The sequence below is a fragment of the Talpa occidentalis genome, unplaced genomic scaffold (assembly GCF_014898055.3).
Source record: "Talpa occidentalis isolate TD23 unplaced genomic scaffold, MPIMG_talOcc4v2.1 talOcc4.5, whole genome shotgun sequence".
Classification (NCBI taxonomy): domain Eukaryota; kingdom Metazoa; phylum Chordata; class Mammalia; order Eulipotyphla; family Talpidae; genus Talpa; species Talpa occidentalis.
In genome coordinates this window covers 90,783,661-90,799,358 of record NW_023604861.1, presented here as the reverse complement: position 1 = coordinate 90,799,358, position 15,698 = coordinate 90,783,661, and the positions used below count along the sequence as shown (strand labels likewise).

At 34.0% G+C, this 15,698-nt stretch overlaps 2 pseudogenes; one reads left to right on the top strand and one right to left on the bottom strand.

Moving 5' to 3' along the window:
• Positions 1 to 7,962, bottom strand: part of LOC119258591 (nucleophosmin-like) — a 136,061-nt pseudogene extending 128,099 nt beyond the window's left edge.
• A 4,779-nt stretch (positions 7,963 to 12,741) lies between these two features.
• On the top strand, positions 12,742 to 13,885 carry LOC119259874 (serpin B8-like; annotated as a pseudogene).
• The last annotated feature ends 1,813 nt before the right edge of the window (positions 13,886 to 15,698 follow it).

Sequence of the window (15,698 nt, the reverse complement as noted above, 5' to 3'; positions counted from 1 at the left end):
GAGAAGTTAATGTCCTAAAGACATTAACTCCCACCTTCAATAATTCAAAGAAATCATTTTATTCTTACAACATTTACCTACTTGACCTACTGTTATTAAAATAGCATGACTGGGCCTCCCCTGGTGTTGCAGCAGTTGAGCACTGAGTTGCGAAGCTTCCTGCAGTCTCTGCAGTGCCTGGTTCAAACCCGGCCGCTGGCGAGGGTCCCATATGGCGCAACAGAACTCTCCCGCCGTGCCCACTGCTCCCCTCAGCAGTGTATTTCGTCAGTCTACCTGTTCTGTTCCCTGCTCTGGCTCTGGTGAATCCTCTCACCCTCCCGCGCTTCTGACTGTACCCAGTGCTTGTATAAATAAACAAACAAACAAACAAACAAACAAATAAATAAATACATAAATCTTTAGAATAGCATGACTTATTTTTTTTCTAATAGACCTCAGTCTATTTAAATAAAACTTAACACAAAGGTCGTTAGAAAGTTTCTAGGTGAATATTGAGCGTTTAAATAGAACTTGAGGGAAAAAAATAGTTCAGAAGGATATTTGACTGTTAATGTAAAATTTTAGTTCAGGTACTTATGAATAATAATAATAATAATAATAGCTAATACTTATTGACTAATAACTATAAGTCAGATTATTTTTGCACGCACATGTATGTAGAATCAGTTATTGTTCACAAAAATACTTATGGGCTATTATTTTACCCATTTGTACAAGAGAGAGAACTAAACCATCCAGAAGTTAGTTTGCTTAAAGTTCTAAATGTACTAAGTGGGAGAGCAATGTTTAGAATGCCAGCAATCTGCCTGCAAAGTTCAAGTTGTTAATCATGACAATGGACTATTTGCTATATTTGAGCAAGAACTCATCATTAAGAGGAAACAATTGTGTGAGGTTATTTGATAAATAGTAAATAGTTCTAGAAAGAAATTGCTTTTTTATTATAATGGTAAAAATGGTAAAAAATATCATTATTTTATAATGATAAAATAATATAAGAAATGGAATATCAGTTGAAATTTGAGAAAGTTTTGGAATTCTTTGTCAATAATAGTATTAAAAGGAGATACATTTTAATGTAAAAAAGGAAAGTGCAAAATTTGTTATAATTTTGGTATAATTACAATAACTTCCCTTTTTAAAATTTTGAAGCCCTCTATAAAATTTAATTTTCAAGATAAATAAATGTTATAAACTATAACCACTCATGTTGGTTTTATGAACATACTTCCTATATATGTGAATGCAGTTTTTTTTTTCCTATCCCCATAAAACATTAAATATGTATTTGGCTATTCTTATTATTCAGAAATAGTTTTGTTGTTGTAAGATATTATAGAAATTGACAAATATGAGGAGCATTATTGCAGTAATACATAATAAGCATAATTAGTCTTCTGTATAAATGCAAAGGCCCTCCCAGTATCAAAGAATGCTGTTATGACTATTTAGACTTTTAAATTTATTTGACATATAGTGAGATTTAGAGTTCCTATTTGTAACCAGGAAATACAATGTGTAAAATGAATGACAAAGGAGACTAGGCAAAGAAAATAAAGTGTCAGGCTTAAAATTGTCCATTAGAGCTTCCAATTGGAGTGAATTTTCCACAAAATGAGTTTAAAAAAAATCAGAAATAAGGGAAATTTCAGTTTAGTATCAATAACAAGTAAGAATGAGAGAGCTTTGAGAGCAGGACATGCTGGAGGTGATTGTGAAACATCACATCTTTTAATGATAGGTGGGCAGTGATAATATTCTCCACCCCATGCCCACCATGGCAGTCACTACTAAGTCAGCTGTTTTCATTTCTGAAAATGACAAGATGAGGTAAGGTTTTCTGATGTTCCTTTTAATTCTAAAATTCTAATTAGTGTCAATAGGAAAGATTGGAAGTTAAAAGTAATAGAGGCGACTTACCAGACATATAATAAATGTATAGGCATAAGCATTGATAGTGAGTTAAAAAAAAATCCCCTAGTAAAATTCTCACATGTTTGCATAGCATTTATAAATATGCATAAATGAGATAATTGAATCAACTTTTATTCTTATGTCTTAATTAGGCAACAATATATGAAGCCTAACGGCAATTCCTGCATCATTTTCATGTTACCCAGCATGGATAACTATATGATGTTTCAGTTTTATATTTGTGCTACAACTTCCAGAATCCCAACTGATATGCATGTTTAAGAACTGAGTAAAACTCTAATGTAGCAAAACACAACTTCTACTGCATGGCAATAAAAAACTTTTAATTTCCTTGAACAATCACTTAAATGAATTCTTTCCTTTGCACATCGATTGGGGAATGTAGTCTTTAAAATCAGTGACTCAAATAATGAATAGAGTTCAGAGAAAAGAATCTGCCTGAAAGTTGAGATGTTCCACAGTATTGTTCTTTCTTAATCATTTGGCATCCTGTTGCCACTTCAAAATTTGCATAATAGAATAAATGATAACTTTGGAGAACACAAATTTTCTTCAGCATTATAAAATAAAGCACCAGGTTATGAAGCCAGCATTTTCAGATGCATACTACCTGTCACCTTGGTTTTATGAATTTCATTTTATCCATCTTCAAACAACTCTAGACTCCTAGAGAAAGTTTTCTTTTATTACTTTTCTCTGTAGCACAAAAGTTGTCTGTATTTACCTATTTCTGTGCAGACTGTTTTCAAGAACCTGTTTGGTCTTCAATATCCATGAGTATCTGATTCCACTCAAGTTATAAATTTGTATTATTTTGATTTTGATACTCTGGTTATATCTCCTTTTCTACCAATACGGAACATCTCTACTGTCTATAGAACTTCCTGTTTGTCCCTCCCTACTTCTCAAATGACTCATCTCCTCTTACTTAAATCCTTCAATTTTTTTGAAAACTCCCTCCTTTATGGTCCCTTCTCTGATCTGCTTTGATTTCTGACTTCCCTGGAATTCTGAAGGCATGATACAAATAAGCATTTCCATGCTTAGCTCCATTTATTTCACCATTTCAGTTCTAACATTCTAATTAGATAACTTTTTCCAAAACAATGGGAACCATATAATCTTTATTAAAAAAAAAATCAGTTAGTTCCTATACAAGTGGTTGGATAATATTGGACTGTGTATTATGATCTACCATTTATTTATTAACTTTCTTAAGTACTCTGACTCTTGGTCATGATAACTGAATACAGTAACATCTACATGAAGTGTGTGTGTGTGTTTACATCTAAATGACAGTTAATTTCATTTCTCTTCAACAAACACATAAATATCTTTAAAAATTCTAATAAATTTATACTCAAGTATAATACTACAAAATAAGCCATAAGAAGATCCTAGTTTTGTGAACAGTAATTTATAGATAAATAAAATAAAATGCCTTTTCTACTGATTTTTATAAAGATTTAAAAATATAAATCACGAATGCCTTCACTCTTCATGAGAATGCATATATTCAATACAAGTTTATTCTTTACATTCAATTTAATATATATCCACTGGTCACTTAATACATTAAAGCACAGTGCTAGGCATTGTGAGGGAATAATTCATGGCTCAAGTTCTTCAAAACTCTCAATCTAAGAATGGAAATTTTAAAAAAAATGAAAATTTTCCATAGCATAAATATTTCTAAGATAAGATAGACCATGTTTTATTTTTATTTCTTTTTAAATGATTTTAATGTGGAAAGAACACTTAGCATGAACTACACCCTCTTAACAAATTCTAAGTGTACACACATTATTGTGAATGAGAAGCACATTGTGTACATCAACCTTTAGACTTACTAGAGCTTGCATAACAAAACTATATACTTGTTCATTAGCAACTACTTATTTTTCTCACCACATGCCTGTGGTTACTACCATTCCACTTTCTGATTCTGAATTTGACTATATAACATACTTTATGTACGTGAGATCATGCAATATTTGTTCCTCTGTGGCTGGCTTGTGACTTAATTTAGCATAATGTCCTGTGAACTCTTCCATGTTGTATATGGCAGAATATTCTTCCTTTTAAAAGGAGGCTGAATGGGCCTCCCTGGTGGCACAAAGGGTTGAGTGTAAACACTATGGCGCTGTCCAAATCTACTGCAGCACGAGTTCAATCCCTGGCCAGGGAGGTGACCCACATGACCCAGCAGACCTCTCCTGTTTTGCCCGCTGCTCGCCACAACAGTGTATTTTAGCCAAGATGCCTGTTCTGCTTCCCACTCTGTCTCTGGCAAATCCTCTCACCACCCACACCTCTGGTCTATACCCTAGCTCTTGTATGCATAGATAAATAAATATTTACAATAATTTAAAAAATGAAGGGAGACTGAATAGTAACCATATATGTATACTTCAGCTTATCCCCCTATTCATTCAGATGAATATTTAAGATATTTCCCCATCTTCACTAATTTGAATAGTACTACAGTGAACATCAGAGTGCTAACCTCTTGTTGAGATACTGATTTAAATTCCTCTGCTTAAACATCGAAAATTGGAAATGCTAAATCATACTGTTGTTCTATTTTTAGTTTTTTGAGAAACTCCATACTGTTTTCCATAGCAGCTTCACCTTTACCCATTCCCACCAATAGTGTAGAAATTTTCCAGTTTCTTCGCTTTCTCACCATTTCTTCTTTTAATAGTTGCCATCCTAACAAGTATGAAGTGCTATATCATTGTGATTTTCATTTGCATTTCCCTCATGATTAGTGTCTTTGACTATATTACTTTTGAATTACTACAATTTTAGAGTAATAAAATTGCAGTGATGAAACAATAATTAACCATGGGTAAGTATGCAAAGACATCTTTAAGGTGGTGGACTAAGGGCCTTGACGATGGATAGAACTCTAGATGAAGAGAAAAATTAAACAAAAGAATAGTTCTCACATATATGCTATGGGTTATTTTATTTATCTTATTTTAACTCTTTGATAAAGTTCTTTTCTCTGATAAATCCCTATGACTGCAACATGATTGTATTACTGTTATCCAGAGAGTCATTTTCAAAGTTTTTTCGATGACAGCTTTTTTCAATATTTACAACAACCCTACAAAACAAAATCACCATTAACCCAATTCACAGACAAGCAACTGGATATACAGACAGGATAATAATATAATAAAGATAATAAGAGAAAATAATAGGCTTTGAAACTAAACCCAAATGTCAAAATTTTAAGGCTAATCTCTTTGCATTTTTATGATTAATAATGTGCTTCTTTTGAGAATAGGAATGATGATTCTGGTGCAAGACCACCAGACAGTCCCAAAGTGTGTACTCTGCATCTCTAATTTCACATATTTTTCCCCTTAGAAAATGTTTTCTTATTTTTGTATCTAAGGTAGTAATATAATATGGAATCTATAATTTATAATGTCTTCTTTTAATTCTTAGAAAATTAATCACTTACTCAAGTGTAAATGTTAATGAGACTATAGATAGATGCCTATGCAAATTTTTTTATGGTGGAATGGATGGAAAGATATATTAAAATAGAAACATTTTTAACTAGTGATAAATTCATCATATATACTAAAGCAAATACATGAATGAATCTAAAAAGGAGAAGCAATTTTAAAAAGTTGTGGTTGCAATGTTTTTTTATGAAATATACATGATAATTATTTAGAATGACCCTTTGGTTGAAATGTCTCATATGTTTAAATGCATTTCTTAGAACTTTATATATTTATAATTGTTAAGAGATATGATAAAATATATTTCATTCTTCTCACTTTTATCATCTGATATTCTCCATGAAGGTAATCTAATCCTTCTCTGTTACTTTACAAAAGTTTGAATATATATATTTTCAATTTTAAGGTGTTTGAAGTAGAGTGCATTGCAGTGAATGACAGGGAACAGAAAGGTAACAGAATTATTTTAATTGTTATTATTTTTCTCTACTGCTCCCCATAAAAGACTTTATTTCCAAAGGCACTGACACTATGTCCACTATTAAAAATATTTAAGAGTATACTTAGTAGCTCTTGGCACAGGAAAAAAAGTCATTTTTAAAACACTCTTATTTCCTTTTTATAGTCTGCCCAAAAGAATATCAATATGTACTGAAATATGACAAAAGTTACAAGTTTTTTCCAATCCAAAAATTGTTCAACTTTGCAAAGAGGTTTCAAAAATCATTGTCTCCCGAAACACAATTGGTAAGATATTCAGTCAGGTCCATTTGTCTTTTCTAATGTCAGCCCTTTCTTTTAAAAGATTTGGATATTTGGACTAAGGCACTGTACTACCCAAAAGTGTTTGTAAAGAGTACAGAAAGATATTAATCCTCGAAGGTGATGAGGCAGTCCTTGGATGGGATAGTATGTCTACCTCAACTCCTTATCTTTTCAATATATCTTTGTGCCTAGGATTTAAAATGTTTTCTTCTGTGAGAAAAACACCAGAAATAATCTATTAATCTATATTATCAATGTGTGTCTAGTGAATTAAAAAGGTCATTACATTTAAAAGTAGATCATAGAGTATCTGGTTCAATGATTTTGTAAAAAATATTTGCAATACATCATCCAAATAAAATTTAAGTTCATTCATCGTATTACCCAAGATAGGGTTGTTATAGTTGTAGATAGTTGTGGATATCCATGGGAATGCATAGGCTTATGTATACCTATTATTTCAGATGAAAGATTTATCAAAGCTATTAAAAACAGGTGGTATAGACAACACAGTTAAATTGTGTACTACAGGCATGATTCCTGATGATATTCCAGTTGACAGCAAAGTGCAGAAGGCCCAATTTCCTATTTTACCAACTATCACTCACTATTTGTGGACAGAGTACTAACTTCACTTAATTATAGTTTTTCAACTGTCAGTGGGAATAGCTACATTTTAGGTGTTCTGTGGGTGGTTTCTCAAGCTGAAGCTTGAGTTACCTGTGCTGTGACTCTATGGTATCAAATCAGAATTAAAGATTTTGATCAACTATGTATTCATTATGTATTTTAGTTCAATCACATTGGTCTCTTTCCCCATAATTTATCTCTTCTCTTTTCTCATGAACGCGTGATAAAATATTATATTTTTACCAAATAAAAAGGACCTCCTTCATCTTAAAGAAGCTTGACTAAAAAGAAGCCTATTCCAACCAAAACTAACCACTGTGATACTTTCCAGCTCCTATGCTAATGTTCCACATTTTGCTACCTTCTTCGATCAATGAAATTGATCTACCTTCATGTATTTCCTGCTGCAGAGATGTTGTCAGATTGAAATAAACGTTTATAAAAGCTTTGATCGTCTGAAAAGAAAAGCCTTATAAAAGGTTATTATGTCAGAAGTGTTTTCATAGTTTTTTGTCTAGGCTTTTTCAAATGCCATAGACAATCTAAAAATTTCAGAAGATTATTGTAGAGTGCTTCTTGGGGGACTTTTCTTACAACCTGCCACCACAATTTAATAACCATTCAGAAAATAGTTTTAAAAACTTTCAGTGTGCCCAAATTCATTTCTCTTGAGACTCCATACTTTGACATGGGTACACAGGCACCTAGGTGGTAACTTTGAGAGGCTTCATGAGAAAAAATCACCAAGACACTTATTCTTTGGCCATTAATAAAAACTTATTTTATCAATAGTGATTTAAAGAACTAAATTGAAGTCATTAAATGAGTATTTTTTTTTTGGTAAAGAATATTATTAAAGAATCACAATATATTCAAGCAGTTTGGTTGCTACTATTTTTGAATCATTATTCAGATAGAGAACAAATATCTGGGAAAAGAAGGCACTGACTTCCTAGACTTGCTATCACTCACTATTTGTGGACAGAGTACTAACTTCCTCCTGAATTCTGAAACTAATTTAATCATTAATTAACACTACTTTATGAACATAGGAGTTGTCATTTGAAGATAATAATTAGCATGTCCAACTAATTTTTCTTCTACAAAATTTATTCTTTCTTAATTTTACCCATCTTACCCGTATCATCCTTCACCAAATTATTCTTGCCCTTTTCTGAGCATGCCTTTCTTAACTATTCTGCTGTTATAGTGGACCAGCTAATTCCCTGTGTTACTTTAATTGGAAAAAAAAAATATTGGGCCTCTCTGGTGGCTCAGGCAGTTGAGCGCAGCACTGTGAAGTTGTCCGCAGTTTCTGCAGTGCGGGTTCGATCCCGACTGGCCACGGAGATACCCACATGGCAAGGCAGACCTCTCCTGTCTCACCTGATGCTCCCCTCAGCAGTGTATTTCAGTCACCCTGACTGTTCTGTTCCCTGCTCTCTCTCTGGTGAATCCTCTCACCCTCCCACATCTCTGGTCTGTACACGGTTCTTGTATGCATGAATAAATACATCTTAAAAAAAAATGTTTCCATTACTTCCAGTGCCTAGAATATACTTGGTAAATTACTGATATGTAGGAAGAAAATATTGGAATTTCCATTTATGATTTGTAACAACCTTTTAAGGCATATTCTATTTTATTTGTGTGAATGTTTTATACAGCATTATTGCCTATATAATAATATATTTTACCAATGGTATTGGATATAATTTATAATTATAAATAACTATCTTAAAATGTATTGTTAAAATATTTTAATGATAAAGATATACGATCAAAATAAGATGCCACCGCACACCTGTTAGAATGATTGAAAGTAAAATGACTCACCTAATCTAGTGTTGGAACTAAATGTCTCTGATATTCTAGTGGAAATACAAAATGTTACCAAAAAATGGAAATAGTGTGGCAGATTTTTAAAAGGCTAAAGCAAATCTACCATATGATCCTACCATCCCTCACCTAGGTATTCACTCAAGAAACGTATAGAGACTGCTGCATAAATGTTCGTATTGACTTTATTTGTATTAGCTCAAAACTGGGAACAAATCAAGTTTACATCATCAGGTTTATGACAAATAAACTGTCATATGTTTCATTGAATGAAATACTTCACAGCAATAAGAATAAATGAGTTGTTGCTACACAACAACAGATGAATCTCAAACTAATTAATAGACTAAAATCAGTCCAGCAAAAATAGGGCAAGCTTTATAACTCCATTTCTATAAAACTCTAGAAAATGGAAATTATTGAACTGTAGTAAAAAGAAAAAAGATGACTGGTTGCTTAGAGCTAGGCTACAGGGAAAGGTAGAAATGTGGGATTGCTAAAGGTCATGAGGAAATTTTGTTAGAAATCAGATATTTTCACTTGTGTGACTGTGAAATGGACATATACATATGTCAAAACCTTGGAAAATAAATGAATGTGTGTAGTTTATTTTATGTTAATTATACATCAGTAAAGATTTTATTTTTTTTTTTAGTTTGGATGTCATTTTCCATAGAAAATATCTTATGATGGTCTATGAGACTTATGAGACCTTCACCAACTCATATATTGATTGCTACATGACCCTAGTGATAAAGAATTTCTTCCACACATAAAACTATGTGCTAATTTAAAGCTTTTGATCATATTCACTCTGTCAAGAACACATTTCCCTGATGCTTTTGCTGTATAATTTTTATGTATCCTGAAACATGCAATCATCATCTCCTCCAGCGAGCTTCCCATGATTAACAGGTCAGATGAGGTGCCACTCCTCTGTGTTTCCATGACACTGAGGATACACGTCCATCAGCACATATCTCTCCTCATTTAATCACCTGGAAATAATAAGCTATGTTTTAAAGTAAATGTCCAATACAAATATGTTGAAGTAATGTAAGAAAAAGGCACAGTAGACAATATGTAGGCTCTTCTGCAAATCATGCTGTGGTTTGTGACATAAGCTAGGTCAAGTGCTTTTAGGGGTTAGGTAGAAGGCATCATATATATGGATCAAATATCCATACTGTTATCTTATTGTATTTGCCACTAACATCCATTTTCAGTCACTGGGAAATTATTCTCCATTTCCCTGTGTGGGGGTTGATTTATAGCTCTTTGTTTCCTGGTTACATCTGTTAATGCTTGGTATTTCTACCTATTATACAAGAATTCTTATGTAAGGTTTCAAGTATAAGCAGCAGAATCTAGGGTGGATTTTATTTAAGCCAAATCAATTTAAATCACAATTTTAAACCAAACTTAAATCACTTCTGACAAAACCTAGGCTCAGTCATCATTCTTCCACTGTGTCCGAGTATTTTTTGATAAAAGCTTAATGCGTGTGCTTCCAGATCCAGACTCACTAAGACTTATTTAGAAGACAGTAAATCTTCTTTACTGTCTTTTTTTTTTTTAATTCTGAATCTTACATAACCATTGAAGCAAATTTTAACTTTTAAGGTAATTAGCAAACCCAATTGCTATTGGCATTGAATTTTTTGTTTACTAGATCAAAATCTGCAGTTAATAATCTTGTCTCTCTTCAAATACTTGCCATTTAACATGAACAGTTATTCTGCTCCTTGGTTAATCCCCCTTTTATTACGTGAGGATTGTTATACTCTCCCATAAGAGAACTATTGAAGATTTTCTTTCAGAACTATTGATAATTCAACCCCCAATCTATAGTCTTTCCATCTGTTATGCAATCTTTGACTTGGCTAGGGCAATTGATTCTTTCAGGACTGAATTTTTCCATCTTCTTTTCCATCTCCATTTTCTTCTCTCAATAAGGTAAGGAAATTCATGATCCATTCCACACTTAACTTTATTTATGTTATCAATTTTAGCCATTTCTGTCTTTTTGTCTCCTATGCACCTCCTGAATCTGTCCACCTACCTCCCAGGACACCATTCTATGAGTCTTATTTAAGAAGCTTTTAGAGATACTTGTCTGATTTTGCTTACAGTGAAATAGACTTAGGCCAGGTGACTTTCTTCCAATCTTAATGAAACAAGAACATGTCACTTAAAATGGGATAATTTTAACAGTTTCTCTATAAACACAGATTAGTTATCACTCCCAAGTTGGCAAGAGCCAAATGCTGACTTACTTGTCCCAAATATAAGCTTTTCTGCCTATTTATTCAGTGGATTAGAAATTAAATATGTCTTTGTGTTTTATCTTACTTAGTGTTCCCTCACTTTCTAATTTGTCTGTTTAGCATACATTATTTTAGGGGGGATGGTACAGACAGAGGTAATTCTTAAACCTGTAGAAGAACAAGTGTATTATAAGAAAATTTAACAATAAATATTCAGTGGTATCCCTTGTATGCAATGGCTGTAAGATATGTAAGAGCTTTCTCCATTGAACTCAATTCTTCACCATCCTTTTATCCACAGTGTTTGTCATATGACCCGTTGGTGCCTTCTGCCTGGGTCAAGTGTTCTTTATCACTACTTGACTGTGGTTTTGATCAGGTGACTTACTTTGGTTAATGGAATATTAGCAAATACGATGTAAGTAGAGATTTGAAAATTACTAATGCTACTGTATTTTTTCCCTTCATCTCTGTCATCTCCATGACAGGCATATATATAGGTAGCCCATTTGGTCCACAGTTCTCCAAATCCAGACTCTCTTTACTCAGTGTTTCCAAAATTAACTATTTACTGGGATATATTTTAGCACCATAAAATTCATGAAAAAATGTGTATATACCCAACTGACTATTATTATTTCCTTGATTTTTAAGTGAAATTCACATACATTTTCTGTTTTCTGACCTATGTGAGAATTCAGTTATAATAAGTTCCTTTTTTGGATATAAAGCGTGACTATAGATTAATTAGCAGAATTTCACAAACATTTTTGCAACTAAGCTAATTGTCAAAATTCTGCTCCAGCATTTTTACAAATTATTACATTTTAGTGTTAGGTTCTTCAGGATAAAAATTTGAGACTTGTTTTCTTTTCACTTTCAAGACTCTTTTCTTTCTTTTTCTAATTTGAGAGAAAGTTGGACAGAGGGAGAGAGATAAGAGACAGGTATGCACACATTTATGTATATGTTATGCATGCATATATGTATAAGTTGGCATACATATATGCTTAGGCATGATAATACATGTGCAAAATTTATCAAATGGTTTATAGACAGTTATAAATACAGCTACTTATTTATTGTGTATCTCTGTCTATCTATATGCTTATATTTCTATCATTTGATTATCAATTTTATTTTTCCCTGTTTACCCCTGCTATGATAGATAAACTTTGACTATTCTAACTTTGTTGAATATTCGTCTCTTTCCCAAATAAGCTAATTACTATTATTTTATGTTCCCTCATTTTTTAGCTTTGTAAACTTATATTATTCTGTTAGCTTTTATTTTGCCAAGCAACTAAATTGTGTCTACCCACTTTATAAAATGTGTATTTTACAAATTTGTATTTTACATTTACATTTGTATAGGGACACTTAGCCAAACTAATTAGCAAATTTACAAGGAAGTGTCTTGGTCATTTGTTCTGCCTCTTCCATAAAGGAGAAGAAATGAGTGACAAGGCCATATTAACATGTAACATTTACTGTGGCCCCAGTTCTTGTATGCATGAATTAATAGATCTTTAAAAACTTACTATGCAATTAATATATTATTATTGCTATACCATCCTTATATATCCATTGATTTTTCTGTATTTATAAATTTTCATCTTTGGTTGTTTGATTTAAATCTCTCTCAAATTGAAGGGTTGAGCTTACAAAAAGTACTTGTGTGAAAATTAGATCTTAGGCAACCTCAGTTCTGAATCACCAGCCGGAAGCCTTGCCCGAAATCAAAGAGACCAGACAACAACCACCCACCCGGCTGGAACAGCAGCAGCAGGAGCAAAGGTGCAAACTCCAGGCCTTTCCTCATGGATAACCTCTGTGAAGCAAATGGCACTTTTGCCATAAACTTACTTAACATGTTGGGGGAAGAGAACCACTCAAGAAACGTTTTCTCACCTCTGAGCATCTCCTCTGCCTTGGCCATGGTCTTCATGGGGGCCAAAGGCAACACTGCCACCCAGATGTCCCAGGCCCTTTGCTTGGATGAAGGCGCAGATGTTCACGGGGGCTTTCAGTCTCTTCTCGCAGAAGTTAACAAAGCTGACGCTCAGTATGTGCTCACGACCGCCAACAGACTCTGGAGAAAAGACCTGTGATTTCCTTCCTGCTTTCAAGGACTCCTGCCTTGAGTTCTACCATGCGGAGCTCGAGGAGCTGCCCTTTGCTGAGGACGCCGAGGGCTGCAGGAAATGCATCAACGACTGGGTGGCCCAGTAGACAGAGACCATAAACTTTTCTCGTATTCTTTACAGGTAAGATTTCGGAGATCCTGGGCGCTGGGACTGTCGACCCCCTGACTAAGCTGGTGCTCGTAAATGCTATTTATTTCAAAGGAAAGTGGAACCAGCAATTTGACAGCAAGGACACCAGGGGAATGCCCTTTAAAACCAACGAGGAGCAAAAGACAGTGCAGATGATGTTCAAGCAAGCGCAGTTTAACCTGGGGTATGTGGACGAGGTGCACACTCAGGTCCTGGAACTGCCCTACGCAGTAGCTGAGCATGGTCATCCTGCTCCCGGATGACGACGCCGGTCTCCATGAGGTGGAAAAAGCACTTACCTATGAGAAGTTGAGAGACTGGACAGATCCCGAGAAGATGACCAAGGATTAAAGTTCAAGTCTTCCTTCCTCGACTAAAGCTGGAAGAGAGTTATGACCTGGAGTCTGTTCTTCAGAGTTTAGGAATGACAGATGGTTTTGGAATGTTCAAGCAAGACTTTTCTGGAATGTCGTATAAGAAGAACGTGCCGGTGTCCAAGGTTGGACACAATTGCTTTGTCAAGGTGAATGAGGAGGGCACCGAGGAGGCCGCCGCCACGGCCATGGTCAGGAACTCCCGGTGCTGCAAAATGGAACCCAGATTCTGCGCGGACCACCCCTTCCTTTTATTCATCAGGCACCACAAAACCAACAACATTTTGTTTGGCGGCAGGTTCTCGTCTCCGTGACGAGCTGCAGAGCTGTCTACACGTCCCTTTCCCTCCTGTCTGCCACCCCCCTTGCCTTAACTCAGATTCCGGGGACCCACTTGGTTACAGGGGCTGAAGGCCAAAATAAAGTGTCTGCCCTTGGGGGAAAAAAATAAAAAAGAAAATTAGATCTTAGTTTTTAGTCAACACAAAACTTTGGTAATTATAAAAAGGATATAGGTGAGTGTCAGGAATGATCAAAACATCATTTTCCCATAAGAATTCTAAATTTTCATATGTAAGCTTCAAAAAATACCCCTTGTATATTAGGATGTTTTCATATTAATAGACATATCTTGAGCAACATAGAGAAATGTTTATGAAAGAACCATTTCCATTTCAATACTCCTCCTATCAATTATTTAGCTATGTTTCATAAATTTATAATCCCAGGTATATGTACAGTAATGATTAGAGTCAAACAAGGTCTATCAGGCTAGGAAACTTACAGGAAAAGGACTCCTAGGTATCTTTCTCCTAGCAAATGATATTTACATTTGTATAGGGACCCTTAGCCAAGCTAATTAGCACATTTGCAAGGAAGTGTCTTGGTCATTTGTTCTGCCTCTTCCATAAAGGAGAAGGAATGAGTGACAAGGCCATATTAACATTTTTCTTAAAGCATTCTTAAGATTTTTTAATTTTTTAAAGATAGCATCAAAGCTCTAGACTAGTCTAATTTCCTTTATTCCCCACTATGCATTCCCCCATTCCCTCCAATACAGCAATACCTCAATATTCAGAAATCTTCTGTCTTAAAAATATATATTTATTAGAACATTCAATAGAATATTTTTAATCTGGATTTAGAATTCTAGATTCAAAATCACCTTTCTTCAGAAATTCTAAATCTGTGTTAAGGTTATAATTCTACATATGCTATAACTAATAAGAAAAAATATGTGTTTTTGATTCTTGCACCTTTGTGGTGCAACTATATGTGAGTGTTCAGGGCTGGAGTTATGGTGGAAGGGAGGAAACAATTCATTCTTAATTGCTTCTTTCATTGCTTCACAAATGACTGTCACCACGTATCTGCTATTTTAGAAAAATATAATGTCAGTTGACTAGTTAATTGGATATTCACTGACATCTCCAGTATACAGAAAGTAAAAATTTACACAGAAGGCTCACTTTTGGAGATTGGGGCAACGTTATACCATTTATTAACCACGTTGTATAATAATGTGTTTAATGTTTTATACATTGTTATATACAACCCTCACAACAATCCTGAAGTTGAGTTATCCCTGGATATATGTTTTAATTTTTTATTGCAGAAAAAGGAAACCAAGATTTAGAGAACTTAAATTCCTGTTTGATAACACAGATATTCTGTAGTTGAGGTAGAAATCTTACCCAGAATTAGCTAATCTAGAGTCTATCCCTAGATTAAATTGCCTCTTTTTTTATATGTGGCATGAAATGACCAACTTAAGATCCTTTTCAGTCATCATTGTTTTGCGGAAGAACAAGCTCTTCTTCTAATACTTGTTGGATGACTTTCAGCTATTCTTTAAATATTTTTGGTCAGGATCTGATCCTGGTGGGCAGTAGATAATTTGTCAGTTTTTCATTCCAGTGGAATGAAAATACTCATTTATTCAAATCCACATGGTACTGTCATTTTTATAGTAAAAAAAATGTATTTTAGTTTCTTCATATAACTTTTATTATACAAAGGTTTTGATACAATATAAAGCTAATATCACCCAACAAAAATGATCCCTGCAAGTAGACTGAGCTCAAAATAGCAAAGATATAAGTAACCATAACACAGTTTACAGAGGTC